A 22981-nucleotide genomic window follows, 5' to 3' on the forward strand; every position below is an offset into this window, starting at 1 on the left:
CAATGGCCAGTACACTGTCCCTTTTAAACCTGCCCATCCGACACACCGTTTACAGTAGTGCATCGAACACAAGGACTGGACAGGAGCGCATTGGGGTAAGGTAATCTTTACTGATGAGAGTAAAATCACTCTCAGCAGCAATTCTGAACATCAGCTAATCTGTACTGTTTTGTTTCTGTTGTTGTGTCAGTGTTGTTTCCTTCATCATTTCTGTACCTCACGAGGTTCCTTTGGTATGCTTTTCCCATATCCAGGCCACTCCTATGAGACGCTACAGGTGAAAACCTGACTGGTCCTTAAGTTTTGCAAACCAGTGTGTCACATCATCTGCATATATGGTTTATATTTTTACTGTTTATTACTGTCTTTTTTCTTCAATTGAATTTCTTAGTTCCTCTAGGTAGTTATTAAATAGATATGGGGATAAAGAACGTTCCCGCATAGTCCTTTTTCTTTCAAATTCCTGTGTTTTAAGGTTGTTAAATTTTACAATTGCTTTTGTATTTTTGTAGTAATTATTTACAAACATTAGTATTTCCTGATATATTGTTTTTTATTTTTTGCAGTTGTTTCATTAAATATTCTGTTTTCAGAGTCAATTGCATGTTTGAAATTAACAAAGGAGTATATACAAATAGCTGTAGGAGTATATACAAATTTATATTCCTTCAGGTATATATAGATAAAGAGGTTTCTTCTGGTAGCAATATCTTTCTGTAGTGATGTTGGTGTAAATAACTGGTCTATTGTTCATCTGTGTTTTCTGAATCCTACTTGTTCTTCCCCTATTGTTTCTTCATATACAGGGTGTCTCAAAAATAGTGGTACAAACGTTTAGGGGAGGTAGGTAACATCTAAAGGAATGTGAATCGCATAGGAACCCATAATGGAAACGTCACGGGAAAGTAGTAGCAGAGGGACAAGAAGCAGAATTGACACGACAGTAATTAGTGGCAAACATTTATTTGACATAATATTAACAATGGAGTACGAGATGGATGCATTTCAAGATGTTACAACAGATGCTCGAAGGTTCCACCATGAGATGCGAAGCATGCGTGACACCAACGCGGCATAGATTGGTGGACACGGTCCAACACACCTGTAGTTTCTTTGACAAGTCTCGCCACGACATCTATTTCCATCTCCACATGCGATTCAACACAATAGATTTGAGGGACCCCCCACAGAAAGAAATCAAGGCTCGATAAATCAGGTGAGCATGGGGGCCAGGCAACGAGTCCACCACGGCCAATCCATCGACACCCAAAACGCCTGTTCAAATGGTCACGAACACACCTTCCATAATGGGCAGGCACCCCGTCATTTTGAAACCAAATGTTGCATCTCACATTTGCTGGAACATCAAGTAACCCTGGTAGAACTTGTTCAAGAAAGATCCGATATTTAGCGGAGTTTATGTGGGATAGTAACAGGTATGGGCCGACTAAGCAGTCACCGACCATACCTGCCCACACATTTTTTGCGAGGCGATGTACCGCATGGGGGCGCACACTGTGTGGGTTGTCATGAGCTCACACATGAGCATTGTGCTGATTGAATAAGCCTTCCTGAGTGAAATAAGCCTCATTTGTGACCAAAACATAGGAGGAAAAATTCAAGTCTTGAACACTTTCTTGGAGAAACCACTGTGCAAAAGCCACATGTGCAGGATCATGGGGGAGCAGTAACTGAACCCGTTGGAGATGAAAGGGGTGTAAGGAATCGTGCCAGATGCTGTACACTGCAACGAGACACTCCTAAGTCAGAGGCAACGGCACGTGTGCTGGTAGGATTATTCTGGACGGCATTCAACACACTTTCTTCCATGGTGGGAGTTCACGTCGAACATGGTCTGCCTGTACTACTGTTACCTCTAAATGACCCATAATTGCACAAATTTTGATACACACGCGCAAACAAACGGCGGTCCGGTACATGTCTGTCTGAGAAGCGTTCTGCATAAATTTGTTGAGTGGCTCGTCCATTGCCCTCTGCTAATCCATACACTAGGTGCATGTCTGCCAGCTCACAGTTCGTATATTGATGCATGCTCTTCGTGCGGCGACTATTGCCTGAATGAGTAAACCAGAAATTTTCCCTCTCGCGAACTGATGAACAGCGCCGTGTACTGACTTACAGTGACGTTTCCAGTTATGGGTTCCTGTGCGATTCACATTCCTTTAGATGTTAACTACCTTCCCAAAAGGTTTGTACCAATATTTTTGAGACACCCTGTATTTTAAGAATCATTTTGTAAGGTCCTGAATATTTTATATACTGTATATCGTTTAAAAGGGTAATGGGTCTATAATATTGACTAATTTCTTTATTTTATTTTATTATTATTTTTTTTTTTTTTTGTGTGTTTACAGGTACAATTATTCTACTTTTCCAGTCTTCTGGTTTATTTCCCCACAAATAGATGTATCAGATTTATAGTAGTCTGGGTAGTTTACCTGTTCCCGTTATTATTATTATTATTATTGCCCTTATATTATTTCTCCCTGATTGGGGGTTCCACCTTGTGACAGGCATTGCTACCAAGTACACAGAGTGATTGTTATGTGTGGTACTACTGTTGGTCGAGGAACTCTCTGTCCTCAAGTTTTCAGGATTGCTACTTTCTGGAGTTCCTTGTAGGTGTTCACAGGAAGACCTATTGTTGCTAGGCTTTTATGTAGGATCTTTGGTACCATACCTGTTTTTGACACGATGATCGAGATGATCGTTACTTGTTGCATATGCCACATCTCTTTGATCTCCTGTCTTAGGTTCATGTACTTCCTGATTTTTTCCCGATGGGTTTTCTGCAGGTTACCAGTGTTGGGTACCATGTCAATCAGATAGCCTTTTCCTTCATGTCAACAAGGGTTATGTCCGGTATTTTGTGCAGGATTCTCTTGTCTGTTATGATGGCGGACCCAGTACAGCTTGTGGGTTGGGGTCTCAAGTACTTCCTGGGCTTTGTACTTGTAGTACGGTACATTTCCTTGGATCAACTAGTATTTCCTTGCTAGCTTCTGATGTATTATCCTGGCTACCTGGTCGTGTCTGTGAGTGTACTCAGTCTGAGTGATCACCTTGTACCCCGTGGGATGTGTTTAATCGTTTCTGAGGCCAGGTGACATCCTCGACGTGTCATCGGACACTCCAGGCTTTGTGGCGAGGTATTTTCTATAGTTCCTGGTGTTGATTACCTGGTCTTGGATGGCGAGCATGAATCGAGTCTTCAGGAAGAGCGTCCCGCTCGTGAGCCATGCATTGGAAGCAATTTTATCTATGTCATTTTGATGGAGATCATTGTAGTGTCTGCCACATGGAGTGTCTTTTCGGCCCATCTTTCTAGCTTTATTTGTACCTCCTAGTTGAGGGAAACTCCTCGCTTAATTTGAGTGGGGCATACTATAGTATGCCCCACTCAAACTAAGATGTTAACTAAGATGTACAGCTTGTGGGTTGGGGATTGCTACAGTACGGCCTGGTGGAGTGCTGCTGTGCGTTTCTGGAAGTAATCCAGGTTAACTATCGCTGTCTTCTGTTGCTCAATGAGTCCTATCAGGCTCCTTCTTCCCGGGCAATTGTCAGTCTCTCCACCGCAGATTTCGGGTGGTGTTGCCAGCTCTTGGTCATCATTGTCCTTGTCTTTCTCATGATATCCTCCAGCTCGGTATTAGTCCAATCTATGAACCCCGAAAGAGTATGTTAGCACTGGGACTGAATAGGTGTTTATCGCTTTATCTGTGTTCTCTCCGTTCAGCTTTGCTTTCACCAGGCTTCTTGAGTCTGGTGGTATTTTTCAGTCAGGCAGGTCTTAATTTCTTTGTGCTGTAACTGCTGAGCCTCCATCACCCCGAAGTATTGGTAGGCCTCACCCTCTGCCATGGCTTCGCTCTCTTTACCACTCTGCAGCTGGTAGTTTCAGTTGACTAATTTCCTTTGGGGCAATCCATGGATCTTGCATTTGTCTAGACCAAATTCCATCATAATATCATTGCTGATTTTTTCGGTAATCTGGAGTAGTTTCTGGAGGTGCTTCTCGGTTCCTGTGTAGAGCTTGATGTCATCCATGTACATCAAGGTCCTACAAGGTGAGGGTGTACAGGTCCTTCCTTCCTTCCTTCCTTTGATGTTATATCCATACTTTTTATTATTGAGCATGGTGGATTGCGGGTTAAGTATTAAACAGAACCACAATGGGCTCAGGGCATCTCCCTGAAAGATTCCTCTCCTGATGGGGATTGGCCTGGTTGTAATGTTTTCGACCTCATTGGTGGTACTCCATTTCGCCATCGTTCCTTCTAGGAAGTTTGTCACTATCTGATTGACTTTGTAGATGTTCAGCGCCTCTGTTAGCCAGCTCTGAGGCAAGGAGTCGAAGTCCTTAGGGTAATCGATGTAGGCTGTGTACGTGTTGCGGCGCTTCTTGTAGGTTTGCTCCACAACCGCGGCATCTATGGGTAATTGCTCTTTACATCCTTTGCTCAGCCGCTTGAATCCTTTCTTCTGTTCGGCCATTATGTTCTGGCTCTCCAAGTGGTCTGATATCTTCCTGGTTATGCAGTTGGTTAGTATCTTGTACATTATTGGAGGCAGGGTTTCTTGTATCTTCGTCTTTACGCTTCAGATATGTGATTGCTTGAGTGAGAAACATCAGGATTGTCTCTGGGTGCCTTCGGGTGAACTGCTCTTCCAGGTGCTTGTGTGTGCAAGTGAACTTCTTGCCAGTAGTTGTGGTCGTTGTCTATTCCTGGAGTTCGCCAGTTGCGAGAGTTCTTGATCATCTGTTTTACTTCTTCCCGAATCTCTCACCCTCTCATTTCTTGTACGTCCTTGCTTTTCTTGCGTTTTAGTTCTATCCAGGTGGCTCGGCTGTTATGTCTTACTTCCCAGCTCCATATATGTTTCCACAGAACTCCTCAATTGTCTTCTTCTTCTAGGGTGGTCCGTTCCCTACTTCCCGTCTTCCCCGAGATTCCTCTAGAAGCCTCTTTGGTCTTCATCGAAGATTGGTTGTTTATTTTCCTCTGGGAGCTCACTTTGTATCGGCGTAGTCTCTTGCTGAGTGCAAGGAGGTTCTGCTTCAATGTGTCCAAGCACTCTCCTATTCTCTGATTTTTTTGTCTCATGTTTTTTATTTATTTTTATAGGCCCTTGCCATTGAAATCAAAGGAAATTAGGTGACAGGGCCTGCCAGAGTTCAAATTATGTACTGGTTTACCTGGTCTGCCTTCATAGGGAAACGTTGGGTTCCATTAGGTGCTCAGCATCTATGAATGACCATATGAACAACAGTACACAACACTACACTGTACTGTATCCATGCACTTTTAAATCTCTGGCATTTACAGTGTACTGTATCACACGACAATGTAAACTCGCGGTGATTGGAGAAACCCTGCTACCGTTTTACCCTCAACACACTGAACACTATAGACACTGTCTAGTCTTCGCGTACAGCACAGTGGTATCGTCACCGTCCTCCCCATACCGGGGGGGGGGAGGCCCGGGTTCGAATCCCGTCGATGACCAAAAGAACTTTAATGGGCTTTTTTTTTTTTTTTTTTTTCACTCTGTGGCTGTGTTAGTCGGTATCAAGCATAGATAGCAAGTTTTCCCTCCCAGAAAATGGGGTTTTTCGTCCAGCAAACAGAAAAATCGACCATAGAACACGCAATTAGTAGCCATAAGACACAGCTCAGCAGATGAATTTAATTATTCTGGTGGCCTAAATATAATAGTTTCTTTTTTTTTTCGTGGGTGCTGGCTCTCTCTCTCTTGCGGATTCTCTTCACTTTCCCAATTAATTTCTTATCTCTTGCGGATTCTCTTCACTTTCCCAATTAATTTCTTACTCCTATTTCCCCGTTGTACTGGGTCAATTGGCCTATCTTGACTCTTAATTCTTCTATCTTCTCTCTTAATTCTTCTATCTTCTACTGAAGTCTTCTTTGCCAACCTGGTGGTTCCTTCTGTTTTCGGTTCTTCTGCTGCTGGTCTCGTGCTTCTCTTCCGTTAATCCTCGTGGCTGCTTCCGGAGTACAATACACGGCTGTGTGGATGGCCTCCAGTGTTGCACCAATGCTGTCCAGGTAATGGGGTATTATGTGTCGATTCAGGTGGTCTGTGACTCTCCACAAGGTTCTATTCGGCATCTGCTTCGGTATCACATGAGTCTTTGTGAGGTCCATTCCTTCGAATTCTGTTAGTGCCTTCCACTCGTCCTCTATTCTGGATACCATGACCTCGTCTCTTTCTACTTCACCTGCTGTGGGTTGTATTTCTTCTTCCTCTTCCTCCTCTGGTTCGGTGGTTGTATGTTCTTCCTCCTCTGCTTCTGTATTCTTTATTTTTTAGTTGATCGCTCAAGTACTGTTTGATTTTTTCCAAGATTGCAAGAGCTATCAGATTCTTCGTGATGATGGTCCTTCTCTGGCCCGCTATTCAGTGACCTGAATATCCGAAAATTGTTCCAACCACTTGGTATGCAGTCTCGCCCTGTAAGTTGTCATATCGGTCTCCAGCTTCGTTATTTCGTAGTATGCTTACATGATGTACGTATTCATTTCGTTGCTCCACTTCATGCATTGGCGTTTTCTCACTTCCTGGGTGGTCACTAGCGCAGTTGCGCAGGAAGCACTTCCCGGTGGTGGGGCTGGATGGTCTTGCCTTTCTCGTGGTAGTCATACGGGAGAAAGCGCTACTCGCTCCACTCTCTTCTCGGGAGGACGTCTCGTGGCGGTTTCTCCTGTAGCCATATGGGAGAAAGCGCCACTCGCTCCATTGTCTTCCCTAGGAGGACGTCTCTGATTTTTTGAACCAACCCCTCGGCTTAAGACCTGAACACGAGTGACTTACTCCTGCGCCATAGTGGATGCAGTATGATTAATATATCTCTGCGACATCATCCATCTGTAGAGATGGACCTGTTTAGCTTCGCTTATGTCCAGTGGTAGTTTTCGGGCGTAGCGCCAGATGGCGCCAAAATCTACCTTAAACGCAACTTCGACTTTGGGGTAGGTCCTATGGAGCACCTTTCACGATGTTTATTATTTGTTAATTTTTTATTACTATTAATTTATTTATTATTATTATACTAATATATTATTATTCTGATTTATTACTATTATTCTACCGGTCTCCCAGCATGATGGAGCCACGTTCGCTTCCGCCAAGGCGGTACTCAAACCCGGGTCCATCAGGCTGGTAGTCATAACCACTGTGGCATCGCGCCCCTTTTATTATTATTTTGCAAGGAAAGCTGAGACTTTTGCTGCACCAGCCAAAAAAAGAAAAAAAATTCTCAGTTACTCTGAGTCAGAACAAGAATCAGAAGTAGAAGGGAATCACGAAGAAAGAAAGAATGATGATATCCAGCTCAGGTCCTTGGGGATTCCAAGTCCATACTCACCAAATGTTAGCCCCTGGGTATTTTTTTATAGTCCCGGTCCTTTTTAAGCGTTTCCACTACTCTGAGCTCTTCATGCTCAAAAGTTAACTAGTATTTAATTTTATTTTATGCTCCTGTCTGAAGCAATTAAATTGAAAATACCACAAGGAATTTATATACTTAAGGACATTAATATTATACACTGGTGTTCAAAGGAAGAGCATCACCTAGGAATTTCACATATCTAACCCTTTTTCGCGACAGTATGTCACATTAATGACTTGCATCACTAATAGAAATATAAACAAAAGATATTATTGATAGTTAAAGCAAAGCTGAGTAATATTTGACAGGTGCTCTCAAAATATCCTAAAATGCGCATTTTCAACCTTTATACAACAGTTTTGGTAAACACAATTATGGCTGAAATGTTATCAGAAGTCCTCAATTTACTTCAGTTTATCATTTTAAATGGAAAAGAAAATGAAAAGTTCATCAAGTGCAAACAAATATTTAGTTGAACCGCCTCTGGCCCTGATGACAGCAGCACACCGTCGAGGCATTGACAAGATCAATTTCTGAAGATAATCAACTGATAGTTCGTGGATACAAACACGACGTATGGCTTCCTGAAGTTCACGAAGTGTCTTTGGTTTCTTTCTGGCAACTGCAGATTCCACACGATGCCAACAATTCTCATGGGATTGAGGTCTGGTCTGTTTACTGGCCAGCTAAGAGTTGCAATGGACTGTTCTTCCAACCATTTTTCCACCTGTAACAAATGTAAACACATTACTGTCGAACCTCTATTGCACAAATGAAACTAAAGTAACTACAGAAATGCCTACTTACACTTTTCACCCGATGACAAGGAGCAGAGTCGTCCTCAAAGATGCAGTTATTTGGCATATTTAAATGGTGTCTAATGGTTGGCAGCAATTTGCCGTCCAATATTGCCGGGTATCCTTTGGCATTTACGGAACCTTTTAAGAACTGCAGGTGACCTACTGCACAATACGAAATGCTCCCCCATATCATTTGGCCGGTAGGGAATTTCACTGTAGACATCGTACATTCTGGATGGTATTCTTCACCACATCTACGGCGAATCATTTGTCTCCCATCAGAGTCATACAGGTTGGATTTCTTCTCATCCGAGAACATAACTGACTTCCTCTGCTCGGGGGTCCATTTGACATGCTCCTTACACCAAATCAATCGGACCTTTTTCATTTTTTTGTGTGAGGAAGGGCCTCTTCTTAAGACAACAAGTCCATTTTTGAAGATGTGTCTTCTGACTGCTACCACTCCTCCTTGTTCTTCCCATTCTCTTTTCAGCTCAGACGAAAAAGCTTTACGGTTTTTAAGACATAAGCGCTTCAAAACGCGTTCCTGTTTTGGAGTAGAGGCTCATTTGCATCCGGTTCCTTTTTTCCTATCAGCAGAACCAGTATTCTTGAGTTTGGAAAGAAATCTACTCTCACTGTCAACTGATTACAAGGCACTCTATAAGCAATATACGGGAAGAACAGCCTTCCTCACGTAAAGCAACAATAGCACTCTTTCTTTGTGGCGGAAACTCCACATAACTCGCCATCCTGATACAAGCGAGGAATGACTGCAACTCTTGCAGAGCGAGAGTGCTTATATAACTAAAAGTAACAGTTGATGAAATATTACGTCATCATCATGTGCGTGTCAATCTTATCTGATGCAATCTGTAAGAAATATTGCCATGTACTTACGTTTTTCGGATGTCAATTAGAATTTTAAGGGGTGATGCACTTTCTCTGAAAATCAGTGTACTTAATACTTAAGTACACTGATGCTCAGGGATGTATCATTATCACAGAATTCCTAGATTGTGTGATAATGATACATCTACCCGATAAAATTGCGTTATTATTATTATTACTAGCCTTGTAGTGGAAGGAAGCCGAGGCTTATGCTGCAACAGCTAAAAAAAAAAAAAAAAATTCCGAGTTACCCTGAGAGAGAATCACCAAGAAAGAGAAGAATGATGATATCCAGCTCAGGACCCTGGGTGTGTGCCAAGCCCATACTCACCAGATGTGAGCCTCTGGTGTTAATTTGTTATGCAGTTACGTTATAAAATCATACTCGTATTATTATGAATTTAAAGTTTTTAGACGGGTGTGTTCAAGGGGTGGTGACGTGCATTCCATAAGCTGTCCTACCCAAATGTCAACCTCACCTTCTCGGGGCGAAATCACCCGTTTCCACAGACGAGGCTCTGGCGATCGAGTCACAGCGGTGTAACTGTCCCATCACATACAGAGGAAATGCTGTGCCTGAAGTCTGTCTAGAGGGTATAAGGTGGTAGCCCCACCACTTACCCCGCGAAAGGCTGGTAACCTATCCGGGGGGGACATTCTAAATACTGGAAATAAGCTCATGGGAAAAAAACTGGACGGATCTCAAGGGTAACGACCTAGGCAATGGATATAGGACTACGATTAAGGAACTTAAAGTAGCAACTTGGAACGTTAGGGGAATAAATCACAAATTAGATGAATTGACCATGGAACTAAAAAATAGAAATATTGATATAGCAGTCATTACCGAAACAAAAAAGAAGAACCCAGAATCCAAAGAAATAGGTAACTTCATAATGATATACTCCGGCATACCAAGTGAGAGGTGGGCATCATCGGGAGTTGCTTTTATAATAAAGAAAGAATGGGAAAACAAAATACTAGACTACTCTTGGTTATCACCCAGAATATTGAAATTAAGACTAAAAATTCTATTCTATACAATAACAATCATTAGCATCTACGCACCAGTAGAAGGCAACATTGATGAAACCACAGAATTTTATGACGAATTACAACAGATCATAGACCAAACTAACAAAAACGAGTATCTCATACTAGCAGGAGATTTTAATGCAAGGGTTGGTGCTCAATCAGTAGACAAATGTATAGGATCAGAAGGCGAACCCGTGGTCAACAATAATGGAAGATGCCTGATAGACTTCTGCATTTTTAATAAACTTAAAATTACAAATACTTTTTCAGACACAAGAATATCCATAAATTCACATGGGAAGCAAGAAACACAAGGTCTATAATAGATTATATTATCATTAATGAAAATTTAAATGACAAAATTAGAGACACTAGAGTAGAAAGCTCCTTCAAAATAAAAAGAAATTATCTTAATAAAAAGAAGAAAATACCAACAAAAACTACTAAGAAATTAAAAATACATTTGTTGGAAGACGAAAGCACTAAATTCCTGTATGAAAGTCGATTGAAAGATAAACTCAAATCAGATGAAAGTGATAATGTTGAGGAAATCTGGTCAAACATGAAAAAATCAATTCTGGGAGCTGCTGAAGAAAGTCTTGGATATAAACCTATAAAAAATAAAAACTGGCTAAGAACTTGGAATGAAGAATTGAAACAAACAATTAATGAGAAAAAAAAAGACCTATAAACTGTTCCTATAAACTAAAGACCTACATCTACACATAAAATATAAAAAGCTTCGAGCAGAAGTCAGAAAACTAACCAGAAGAATCCGACGAGATGACTGGGATAAATATGTTAAATCTTTAGAACGTGATATCACGGGCCCACAGAGAAGAGGTTTTAAAATTTTTAAGAAATTACAACTAGACAGAAATGATCAAATAAAAACCAACTCCATCTCCCAAGCAGAATGGAAGCAACACTTTTCCAAACTATGGTATAACCCAGGCACTAGGGAATTGGAAAATGAATCTGTGATAAGCAAAGATGACGAAAATATAACAATGGAAGAACTAGATTTAATATTACAAAAAACCGAAAAAGCCCAGGCATAGACCATTTGAATGTAGAACTATTTAAATATGGGGGGCACCTTACTAAAAAACGCACTACTAAAATTATTTAACATCATATGGCATAAGCAACAGATACCCAAAGATTGGGAAACAGGAACAGTAATCAATTTACACAAAAAAGGCTCCAGAAATAAACCTAACAACTACAGAGGGATAACACTACTGTCAACTGCTGCAAAGCTATACTGTAATATACTAAAGAATAAACTTAATAAATACAGTGAACACTTCTTAGAAGAAGAACAATGTGGGTTCAGAAAACGGAGAAGCACAATTAGATGCGATTTTCTCACTACAGCAAATTTTGGAGAAAAGAAGAGAATTCAATCTACCAACATTTCTGCTCTTCATTGATTATGAAAAAGCATATGACAATGTAAACCGGGAAAAACTTTGGCAGATTCTACGTGAAGAAAATATTCCAACCCAACTCCGGAAAGCGATCCAAAGCCTATATAAAAACTCAAAAGTCTGTATAAAATATTCTAATGGCCAACTATCAGACCCAATTAACAACTACAGAGGGATAACACTACTGTAACACCAATAAAGGAGTGAAACAAGGATGTGGACTATCACCAAATTTATTTAATATCTACATCAATAAAATTCTTAAAGAATGGAAACAAACAATTAACAATGAAATACAGTTGAACAACAGGAATAAAATCCAAACTATATTATATGCTGATGATCAAGTTATAATGGCAAAATCCGAAGATGAACTGCTGATAGCAGCACATGAACTTAATAAAATAGGTAAAAAGTGCGAGATGAAAATCTCCACCTCCAAAACAAAATCAATGGGATTATGTGGAAAAAACATACAAAGAGTCAAAATTGTTATTGATGATAAAATAATAGAACAAATATCTGACTGCACCTATTTGGGAAGTTTAATATCAAATGAAGGGAAAGACATCCACATTAAACTACAAAAATATAATAAAATGAATGGAACGATTAAACGCCACTTCGGAAAACAAATGACAACTGAAACAAAATTACGACTGCACAACATCACTTCAAAACCAGCCCTCTTCTACAGCTGTGAGACTTGGGTCATAAATAAGAAAGCTGCACACAAACTAGAAGCAGCACAAATGAAATTTTTAAGACCATTATTAGGCTTTACAAGACTAGATCACCAAAGAAATATAGATATCCGCAAGAAATTAAAAGTAGATAACATGGAAAATGACATAAAACGGTATCAGGAAAAATGGATCAGCCACGTAGAAAGAATGAACCCAGACCGGATACCAAAATTAGCTTTTAACTACAAACCTACAGGCAAGAGAGTTGTTGGTCGACCAAGACAACGATGGCGAGATCAAGACCACCTCCAAGAGCTACAACGGAACAGGTCTTAAAAGACCTAAACCGGACCAAGTTTATGATGATGATGAAATTTTTAGACTTAATGAAAACCTTTCTAAAATTAATGATATAATTGCGAAATTACATAAAAGAATATTAAATAGCTCTATTATCATTTTTGACATAAAAGAATATTAAATAGCGCAATTATCATTTTTGACATAAAAGAATATTAAATAACACTAATATTCTTGTATCGTTGCAGCTACCCCTAATCACTGAACAATGGCACCGAATTTTCATCCAATGACAGTCTTAGTCATTTTGGCGCTAAAAGAAAACGCGAAATTGTTTTTGTTTATTATTATTATTATTATTTTTTTTTTTTTGAACTTTTCTTTAATACCGAATTTCAGTATTGTTTTGACATAGGGGGCTTGTGTGTTTTGTGTACTGTAGTACGTTTCTGAATGAAATACTGTACTTGTGTTTAATTTTCATGCAGTTATTATATATATTTTGGTAGATTAGTTTATTATAAATTTTTACTTTAGCTAATTTTGTATTAACACGTTTTAAATAGCGCACTTATCATCTATTTTTTAATTTTTATTTATTTTTTTTGGTGCTGAATTTATTACTAAGGTATGTAGTGGTGACAATATGCATGTATTGGTTTAATCGAAAATTCCAGTTTTGTTTGCTTGTGTAAAAGTATATTGTTTTTCTGAATTTGCATAAGTAATTTTTTGATTGGGTCAGTGTAATGTAAGTAGAAATTTTAGTGTTTGAGAATCGTCCCCACTTTATATTTTTGAGAGAGTATATGAGAACTCACGTTTTGAGTGATGTTATATAGGTTCGGCTAGATTCATTCCCGATGCGATGGCTCTGGGAGTATTTTTAGCTGATAGCCTAAAACATAATTATTATTATTAGCTACAGTGAAACTTCTCTTTAACGGACAGCCATGGGGAACGAAAATTTGTCCGTTAGAGAGAAGTTTCCGCTAACAAGAAGTCTGAGGGAGAAAAAAAAAAAAGAAAGAAAGAAAAATTGTTAAACGTTTAATGTAAAATTAAATTAAAATATATACAGATTTTGAACAATATTTTTGTAAATAATATACAATTACATACACAAGAGATAAAGAAAAATCGTTAAACGTTTAATGTAAAATTAAATTAAATTATATACAGATTTTGCACAATATTTTTGTAAATAATATACATACAATTGTGCTATGCATATTATGACTTTATCTTAAGAAAAATACATACAGTAATCACGTGTTTTCTTCTGCACCTTCTTCTGGCAGATAATTTTATTTTCAACATTTGTTTACAGTGAAGAAACCATCAAAAGTCCTTCAGTATCTTCTTCAGCGGCGAAAAACATTTTTAAACGATTGATTTGTATGAGCGCCTCTTCTATTTTCATCGGTGGTTCGTCGTTAATATGTTCTTCGACAGAATGACCTCTTTCCATTTCTTCATCCTCATGAGGAACTTCTTGAAAAATATCGATGATAATGTCGTTGATATCTAGAGCACCATCTTCTGTAGTGAGATTCGAGTCTATATCTTTGTAGCCAGGGTAACTTGTAGCTGAAGTATCGTACATTATCAATAGATGTTGGAGTTCTTGTTCTTCTTGGTGCTCCACATTGCTGTTCACAACTTCAATTTTTGCATTTGAGAAGCCAGACTTTACAAAACAGTTCACGACAGTTTATTTTCTATTTGCGTTTACTGAAGAGGAAATCCATTGAATCGCATCTCAGATGCTGATTTTCTTTGCAAGGTCACTCGCACATGTTACATCGTTCATGTTTGCAATGAGATGTCTTAAAACATGTTTTCTGTAGTGAAGTTTAAAATTTTTTATTATCCCTTGATCCAAGGGCTGACACTCTGCAGATGTGTTTGGTGGCAGAAAAACGATTTGAATGTTGGACAATTCAATGTGCGGGTGAGATGCAGCATTATCCATGAAAAGAATAATTTTTCTGTTTTGACGAATCATGTTTTGGTTAAAGTGACTTATCCATTTGCTCGTGATATCTCGTGTCATCCACGCTTTTTTATTAGACTTCCAGTCAACATTCAAAAGATTCAACTTTATGCCCTTGAAACAACGAGGATTTTGTGGTTTTCCTATAACAAGAGGTTGTTCAAAGTCTCCCAGCATATTTGTACACAATAGTACAGTCAAGCGCTCCTTAGAAATTTTTCCGCTCTGGCACTTTTCGTTTTTTAGACTCATTGTTTTTTCAGGAAGAGCCTTAAAAAACAACCCTGTTTCGTCACAGTTGTAAATATCCTTAGCTTCAAAATCACGACATAAATCTTCCAATTTGACGGTCCACTCTGTTACAACCCCAGTATCAACAGATCCACCTTCACCACTTACGGTTTTCCAAGAAATTTTATGCCGAGTTTTGAACTTGTCTAGCCATCCCACAGAAGCTTTGAACTCATTTACTCCCATAGATTTCGCAACCTCCAAAGCCTTTTCCCTAATAATAGGCCCATTAATGGGAATTTTTTTAGCACGTGCGCGACAAAACCACTCATACATAACATTGTCAATTTGAAGTCCAACAGTTTTTGGGAATGATTTTTGAACCTGATCATTTCCGTGTTGCCAAAATTGTTTGAGCAGTTAATTTTTTTTTTTTAGGATGTCGCTTACCTGCATCTTCCCAATTTTGAATTTTGCAGCGAGATTGCGAACACTATTTTTTTGCTGATCATATGCATTAATGAGTTCGACTTTATCTTTTAAAGTTAAATGTTTAGAGAAGACATTGTGTGCACTTCACATGACACTGAACAAAACTGAAAACTGAAACTCAAAAGACGAAAGGCCAACCAAATCCCTCCCCACCCCCTGCACACACCGAATTCATCATAAGTTTTACACGTGCCTTAAAATTCTTGAAAAAGGGTTTAGAACCGTGATGTAAACCTTGATAAAATTTAGAGAATCGGAAATAGAAAATAAACACACGATTGAGGCAATACGTGGAAGAAAAGTTCCTAGAAAAAGGGCCGTGAGCTCTCCCGCAGTCCGTTATGGGGAGATCAAATTAAGTGCTAATCTAAATGAAACAGTGCAGATTGCCTGTCCGCGTCTGTTACAGAGAATGTCCGCTAGACAGAAGCTGAAAACACGTTAAAACCCAATGGAGGTGAATTGGGGAATTTGAAAATGTCCGTTAAAGGGAGGTGTCCGTTAGGGGAAGTTTCACTGTATATAGTGCAAGGAAGCTTGGGGCTTATGCTGCACCAGCCAAACAAAAATAAATTCCTGAGAGAGAGAGAGAGAGAGTCACCAAAAAGAGAAGTATGATGATATCTAGCTTAGAATAATGAAGTATATCAGAGGTTTTCGATGCAAATACGCTGGTGCGAATTGACAGAAACTTTAATTCATTGTGTTTTCTGAGTGTGTATTCCTATGCTTGTTAGATTTTATCCTAGAGTCCTTTTTGATATTTCTATTCAGTATGCCACACACACAATGGAAAAACGAAAGCGTAAATTCACCAACGAACCTTTGAAAACACATTTACTTTCAGGCTTTTTTTACTTTTTACAATGCAGCTTAAACTTATTAAAAACTGTTACAAAAAATTTCACTTTCTTTATCTATAGACTGATTGAAGCACGTGCACGGAACACAAACAGGCAATGACCCCAGGGGCTTGTTTGTTTGTTATTTGGTTTTTAGGAGCATTAGCAACTAAGGCCATATTGCTCCGGGAATATGCGGTGATCATTCCCTGATCTTTCCGCATCCCCGTATTTGGTGGTGACGGGATCGAACCCCGGTCTAATCAAGAAGCGTGCGTTACACACTGCTGCTTCTTCCCACCTGGCTACGGAGGCGCCCCCCAGGGGCTCACCTGGTGAGTATAGGCTTGGCACACTCAGGGTCCTGAGCTGGATATCATCATTCTTCTCTTTCTTGGTGATTCCTTTCTAGTTCCCTCTCTCTCAGGGTAATTCAAGATTTTTTTTTTTTTTTTTGGCTAGTGCAGCATTAGTCTCAGGCTTCCTTGCACCATATGGCTAATAATAATAATAAATAATAATGTACAGGCTGTGACTGAAGACAATGCAGTGAACTCCTATTTTTTGATTGTGCACAAATACATTTGTACAAAAATGTTCATAACAAGAAACTAGGACATTTTAAGTGTCCCAAAAAAATCTTTCAGGAATTTGGGACGTATGGACACCCTACCACTACTGTTTCATCAGTACTTTATTTAGCTTTAAAGAGAAATTGTTAGCTTTAACAATTTCTCTTCCACCTTTCCTCAGTTAGCACAAAATCATTTAGCCCCAGTTATAACTTGGAATACTTTTGATATTCCTATCCCTAAAAAAAAAATCTCTTCCTACATGAATGCAGATGTAAAATATTTATTGTTTGTCAGCAACTTGAATAGGATCATCAGTAGTTAAGGCCATTCAAGTCATGGGCCAGTGTTATTCATCCTTTTCCTTCTTGGGTTAACATAAGCAAACAAATCTTTGCTCCTTTTTTTTTTTGCATTCTTAGCCAAATACTTTGCATATAGAGCCACTCCCTGATTAACATAAGGGTTGCATTCCGCGGAATGCTACGTAAGTCAGAATTTCCCTAAATAAGCATTCAGGGAAATTCTACACTCTCAACTGTGCGTGCTAAATTTGATAGAAGAAAAAAAGAAATGTTCGATGAACATGTAAATAGAATTATTAAATTTTTTTATCTCATGTGCAGGAAAAATTACAATTTCAAAATTATAAAATTACAAAAAGAAAGAGGAAACAGGCATAACATCAGCAAGTTTTACCAAGCTTTCCCTTCATCATTGTAATAAGTAAATAGGAATGAAGAGAAGATTCGCCGACCGGGCTAGCCGGGTGGGTAAAGTGCCTGCCTGGCAACCCAAAAGTCGCAGGTTTCAATCCCGCCTCGGGCTTGGATCAGAGTACTGCAAAAACCTTGGGAGGTGCATTATGGCCACAGAAACCGATACACCAACAACTAACTAAAACAAAACAAAAAAAAAAAAAAAAAAAAGAAGAGAGAAGATTCTGAAAATTTATTTGTTTTTTATGATTGAAGATTTCAGTGAAGGGTAAAGTGACCAGATCCTTAGAATTCCAATGCGGGATTTTTCAGTCCCCTCTAGAAACAATATACACATTTTTTAAAAAATTTTTTATATATAAAAAATATTCATATACAAAATACAAATTAAATACATTGATGGCTTTGAACTAAACTTATAAAATAAAATATCAAACTTCTTTAAAAAATATATAGCATGTGTGTATATATATATATTTTTTATTATTTAAGATGTTAGTTATAGTGGTAGAGTCTAATGGTGTAGTTATAATCAAAATTTAGCAGGTTATAGTGTATACCGAGAAACCAACCGGTACAATATAATGGCCCAAGAAACATAAGAACCTATGTACGCGCCTACGGCAACCTGGAAAAAAATATATATGCAATATAACATAAGGCAAAACCTTACATATCAAAATTATATTATAAAAAAAATTATGTTAATTATAGGTATATAGATACATTGAAAAGGACTTTTTCGAGGGCTAACCCTCTCAATGTATCAACCATAATTAACAGGCTATCCGTTTCTGTATTCTTCGTCCAGCTTAACGGTGTCCAGAATATATGAGATAGCAATACCAAATGACGGTAATGTAGTAAAAAGATATATATATATATATCTTTTTATTTTTCACAGAAAGGCTAAAATTCAGTATACGGTATGTGTTACGCTATGTAACGAACAGAAGGTTGCCTGAAGGATGTGAACTGAGAAAAATAATTGTAATTAGAAGGGGAAAAAAAACACTTATTACAGGGGTCATATTTTTAATCGATTTTAATTTTTGTTTATCAAAAAAAAAGTTACGTTTTCTTCTGTGAAATGATAATAAAAAACAAATATCACTCATGGTTATCTTTTAAGAGGAGAGATACCCCCCCAATGTCATCACTGTAATACAGTGTTCTCAGTGAAACACATTCTGATTGAATGCACAAAATATACAAGAGAACACCAGAATCTTTGCACTTCAGCCACAACAAAAGATCCTACACTTACCTCACTTTTAAACAATGAAACAAATGTCTCAAGCATATATAACTTTCTCAAGATGATTAAAGTATATCACCTCCTTTAGTTAGCTAAAAAAAAAAAAAAAAAAAAAAAATAATATTACTTTCTGGTTCCTTTTTCCCATTTTCTCTATTTGAGAAGAAATGGCATGCATAATTATCATATGTATGGTGCACTATGGTCATAGTTGCCGATGCACCCAATAAATCCCAAAACAAACAAACAGATAATAAAAATACGCACTTCTTTAAACAATAAAAACAAGAGAGATTAAATAATATAATTAAATATATTTTTCCGCTGAGTGAAAATTTCTTAATAATTCTTCATTATTTGTTATTCCTTTGTAAAATTATTCACAAGAATTAGCAAAATTGCACTTGTAGTATTGCTTTCAGCATTTCTACGGACAGCTGTGTTTTTGTTGATGTCCACAACTTATTTGCTACCGATACTCTTTCCGTTGTACCATTGGTTCCCGGCAAACTACATGCAAATCATGTTTTCCATTAAGCATGGAGGCTACATATCAAATTTGGGACATTTTCCGGGAGGCGCTTCCGTAGCCAGGTGGGAAGGAGCAGCAGTGCATAGCACACGCTTCTTGATTAGACCGGGGTTCGACCGGGTTTCACCACCAAATACGGAGGATGCGGGAAGGTCAGGGATTGACCATCGCATATCCTCGGAGCAATATGGCCTTAGTTGCTAATGCTCCTAAAAACCAAATAACAACATAACATTTTCCGGGACAGTTTGCAATGCAGGGCAAACGACTGAAATCCGGGACTGTCCTGTATAATCCGGGACGTCTGCTCAGTTTAGTGAAGAGGGAACACATTTCACCATAATAACTTAAAAACCCACACAATTCCAGTTAGGCACCTCCATAGCCAGGTGGGCAGGAGCAGCAGTGCATAACACACACTTCTTGATTAGACCGGGGTTCGAGCCTGTGTCTACCAAATACGGAGGATGTGGAAAGGTCAGGGAATGACCACCGCATATCTCCGGAGCAATATGGCCTTAGTTGCTAATACTCCTAAAAACCAAATAACAACAACAACAACAATTCCAGTTATCGGGATTATTGCAAATGCAATAAGATTGAGTTTACTACCCGTTTATAATTAGATGCACTAACAGAAAAGCCCAATAAACTGGAAAGTGCAAATTGTTTTTATTGTTTTATGGTAGTGACCTCCAGAAATGTGTTTTAGAAAAATATCACAAATGTGTTCAAAATTGATTCTTATAATGGAACATATGATAATGATGAAAGTGTAGTGCAATTTCCATTATTAAAATGACCTTTTAGAGAGATAAATAGCTTAGCTATATTGAGAAAATTTCATCTTCTGAGATCTTGGAACGAATTACCAAAAAAAAAAAAAAAAAAAAAAAGAAGCAATGTTAGGTTCACATTACGATATTTTCATGATACCTCCATTTATTCCTACAGGATGCAAAATACATTTCCACGATTTTTTTTATGATTGCACCGGGCGGCAAATACTTAAGTAAAGTTGAATTTCCGTAAGTTACGTATTATGTAAGTCGAGGATTTCCTGTATACAGTTCATTGCCTAACCCCCTTAGCGACCAGACTGCTTACTATTTCTGTTAAGTTTCTGTGGCCTGCTGATAATTTATAATCATCTCGTGCATTTTTCTTCATTTGTTTTATTAAATAAAACAAAATATAAAAGTAATAAATCACAATAGCTTTCTGATGGAAGACATTTTGATATCATATACTTGGATTTCAGGAAACCTTTTGATACTATGGTACATGGAAGACTGCTGTACAAATTGGAGCAGTATGGCATTAAGGGCAAGTTGCTACAATGGATAAAAGGATGGTTGAGTGGGAGAAGACAGAGAGCTGTGATCAATGGACACTGCTCTTCATGGATTCATGTTATTAGTGGAGTCCCCCAGGGTTCGGTGTTGGGCCCATTGTTGTTTTCTGTATTTATCAATGAAATTGATGAGGGTATATCAGGGTTAGTGTCTACGTTTGCAGACGATATGAAAGTTGGCAGGTTTGTAAGTGACAGTAATGATAGTAAGCTACTGCATCAGAATCTGGAAAATTTCAGCAGAATGGCTGAGAGGTTGCAACTGAAGTTTAACATTGACAGATGTAAAGTACTGCATATGGCTAACAGTAACCCCAGAGTAACGTATGAACTGGGTGGTACTACACTCAGGGTAGTGGAGAATGAAAAGGGGGCTTGGGGCTAATAGTGCAGTCAGATATGAAGTTTTCTGACAGTGCAGACAGGCTGCAAGAGTAGCTTGTGGTATCTTGTTAATGATATACAGGAATTTTGCTAGCAGGGATAAGGAGATGATTGTCCCTTTGTATAAGGCAATGGTCAGGCCACATCTTGAGTACTGTGTACAGGTCTGGAGGCCTCATTTTAGGAAAGATGTAGAGCTGCTGAAATGAGTATAGAGAAGGTCAATAAGATTAGTGAGTGGAACAAAGGGTTGCTGTTACCAAGAAGGGCCTAAGTTCTACAAATTGCAGCTTCTGGGGGACTAGGCACCTGCGAGGTGATCTCATTGAGGTGTATAAGGCTTTGAATGGTTTGAGCAAGCTCAGTGTTGATAGAATTCTTCCTCTTGCTCAGATTACTCACCTGAGGGGACATAAATTCAAATTGAGGAAAGTCAATTGTAGATTGTAGAATAGATGTGCAGAAATTTGCCAATAGCTAGCGGGTGGTTGATAGTTGGAACAAACTTCTATCTGTTGTAGTGGAGATCAACAACTTAAATAAGTTCAAGGCCGAACTAGACAAACATTTGAAGTGAATGGATGGGTGAAATAGGAAGAGTTATTTTATTTATTTTTTTTGGCTGATGCTATATAAGCTTGCTTCCTTGCATCATATGCCTCTACTAATGCTAATGAACAGTTTTACAACAGTGACTAAACAATGCTATTCTTTAAACTTCTCCCAACAAGTCACTCTATATTAAAAAGGCACCCAACAAAGCAGTCATGAAAAGTAACAGAGTATTGCTCTCTTTGTTACTGTGTGTAAACAAGACTAGAAACAAGCTAAAGCCATTGCATAGTAAAAGTGAAAATCTCCAGTGTTTTAAGTACATCAACATTAAAATCTCTACCTGTAATTTATAAAAATAACTACAACGCTTTGATGAAGAATGAAAGTTTTGCTTCATGGTTTGAAAGTGAGTTTTTACCATCGGTGAGTTGCCACCTGCTTTCCAAAAAAAACTTGAAAAAAAATGCCCTGTTACTGTTGGATCACTGCCTGGCACATCCTTCAGCTGATGTCCTGAAATCGAAAGATTGTAAGATCAGAGTCACATTTCTGCCAAGTACCAAAACTGCACTAATTCAGCCCGTGGATCAGGGAATTATTCGAACCTTCAAAGCCTACTATTGCGGTCAGCTACTTCGTATTGTGAACTCAGAAATTCAAGTTCTAGAAATTTCTGAAAAAATTAACACTGAAAGACATTGCATACAATATTGGATTAGCATGGGAGACAGTAAGCCCAAAAGCAATCGAAAACTGCTGTAAAAATCTGTTTGAAAATCACTAATAATAACCTTGAATTAGTAGCGTTTTCAGAAAAAGGAGCAAAGACTACTCGTAATGTATTTGGTGGCAGTTTTAGAGCAATTGACCTGGCTGTTTAGATTGAAGTAGATGTGGAAGCTCCAGTTGTACATTATCTCAGTGAGCAAGAAATTATAACCACTATGAACAGTGCAAAGACAATTGAAAGGCCACTAATATAGGGAGTGACTGAGAGATGATCTGGGTGACTCGTGTAAGGAAAAAAACATCAGACATTAATAAAGTGCTTGAAAACATTAATGAGGTGATGGCATGGGTAGAATGTGAGAGTAAACATCTTTTTTTGTATCTGACCACTATTAGGAATTATGTACTGAAAAAACTGTCATCATTTCTGGCAAAATAAATTACATGACTATTTCAGAACTGATGTGTAATATTTAAATCCATAACAGTATTGTGTATTAGTAGAATGTAAAGGAATGATATAACCTGTAATAATTTGTCCTTTAGTGAGTAAGTAAAGTAATTTGTCCTTTAGTGAGTAAGTAAAGTATTTATTTACTAAGGAAGGTATATTCATGTTAAAAAACTGTGAAAGAAATGGTAATTTTTTTTCGACTATAACGTGACTATTAAAGTTGTTGCCCGACATCCACATTATATCATGGTTGAAAATACTGTATTTTGTAGAACTACCATCA

The 22981-nt window shown here is 38.3% G+C and overlaps 1 protein-coding gene across 1 annotated transcript in view; it reads left to right on the forward strand.

The window, feature by feature from the left end:
• Positions 1-13052: 13052 nt before the first annotated feature.
• Positions 13053-22981, forward strand: part of LOC150085474 (zinc finger protein 385B-like) — a 206598-nt gene continuing 196669 nt past the window's right edge. Inside the window, exon 1 of the mRNA XM_090373286.1 lies at positions 13053-13208. The gene's annotated coding sequence lies outside the window, so the exon portion shown is untranslated. The remainder of the gene's footprint in view (positions 13209-22981) is intronic.

This window comes from Mastigoproctus giganteus, chromosome 5 (genome assembly GCF_048544385.1).
Source record: "Mastigoproctus giganteus isolate SK-2022 chromosome 5, ASM4854438v1, whole genome shotgun sequence".
In the NCBI taxonomy this organism is placed as follows: Eukaryota; Metazoa; Arthropoda; class Arachnida; order Uropygi; family Thelyphonidae; genus Mastigoproctus; species Mastigoproctus giganteus.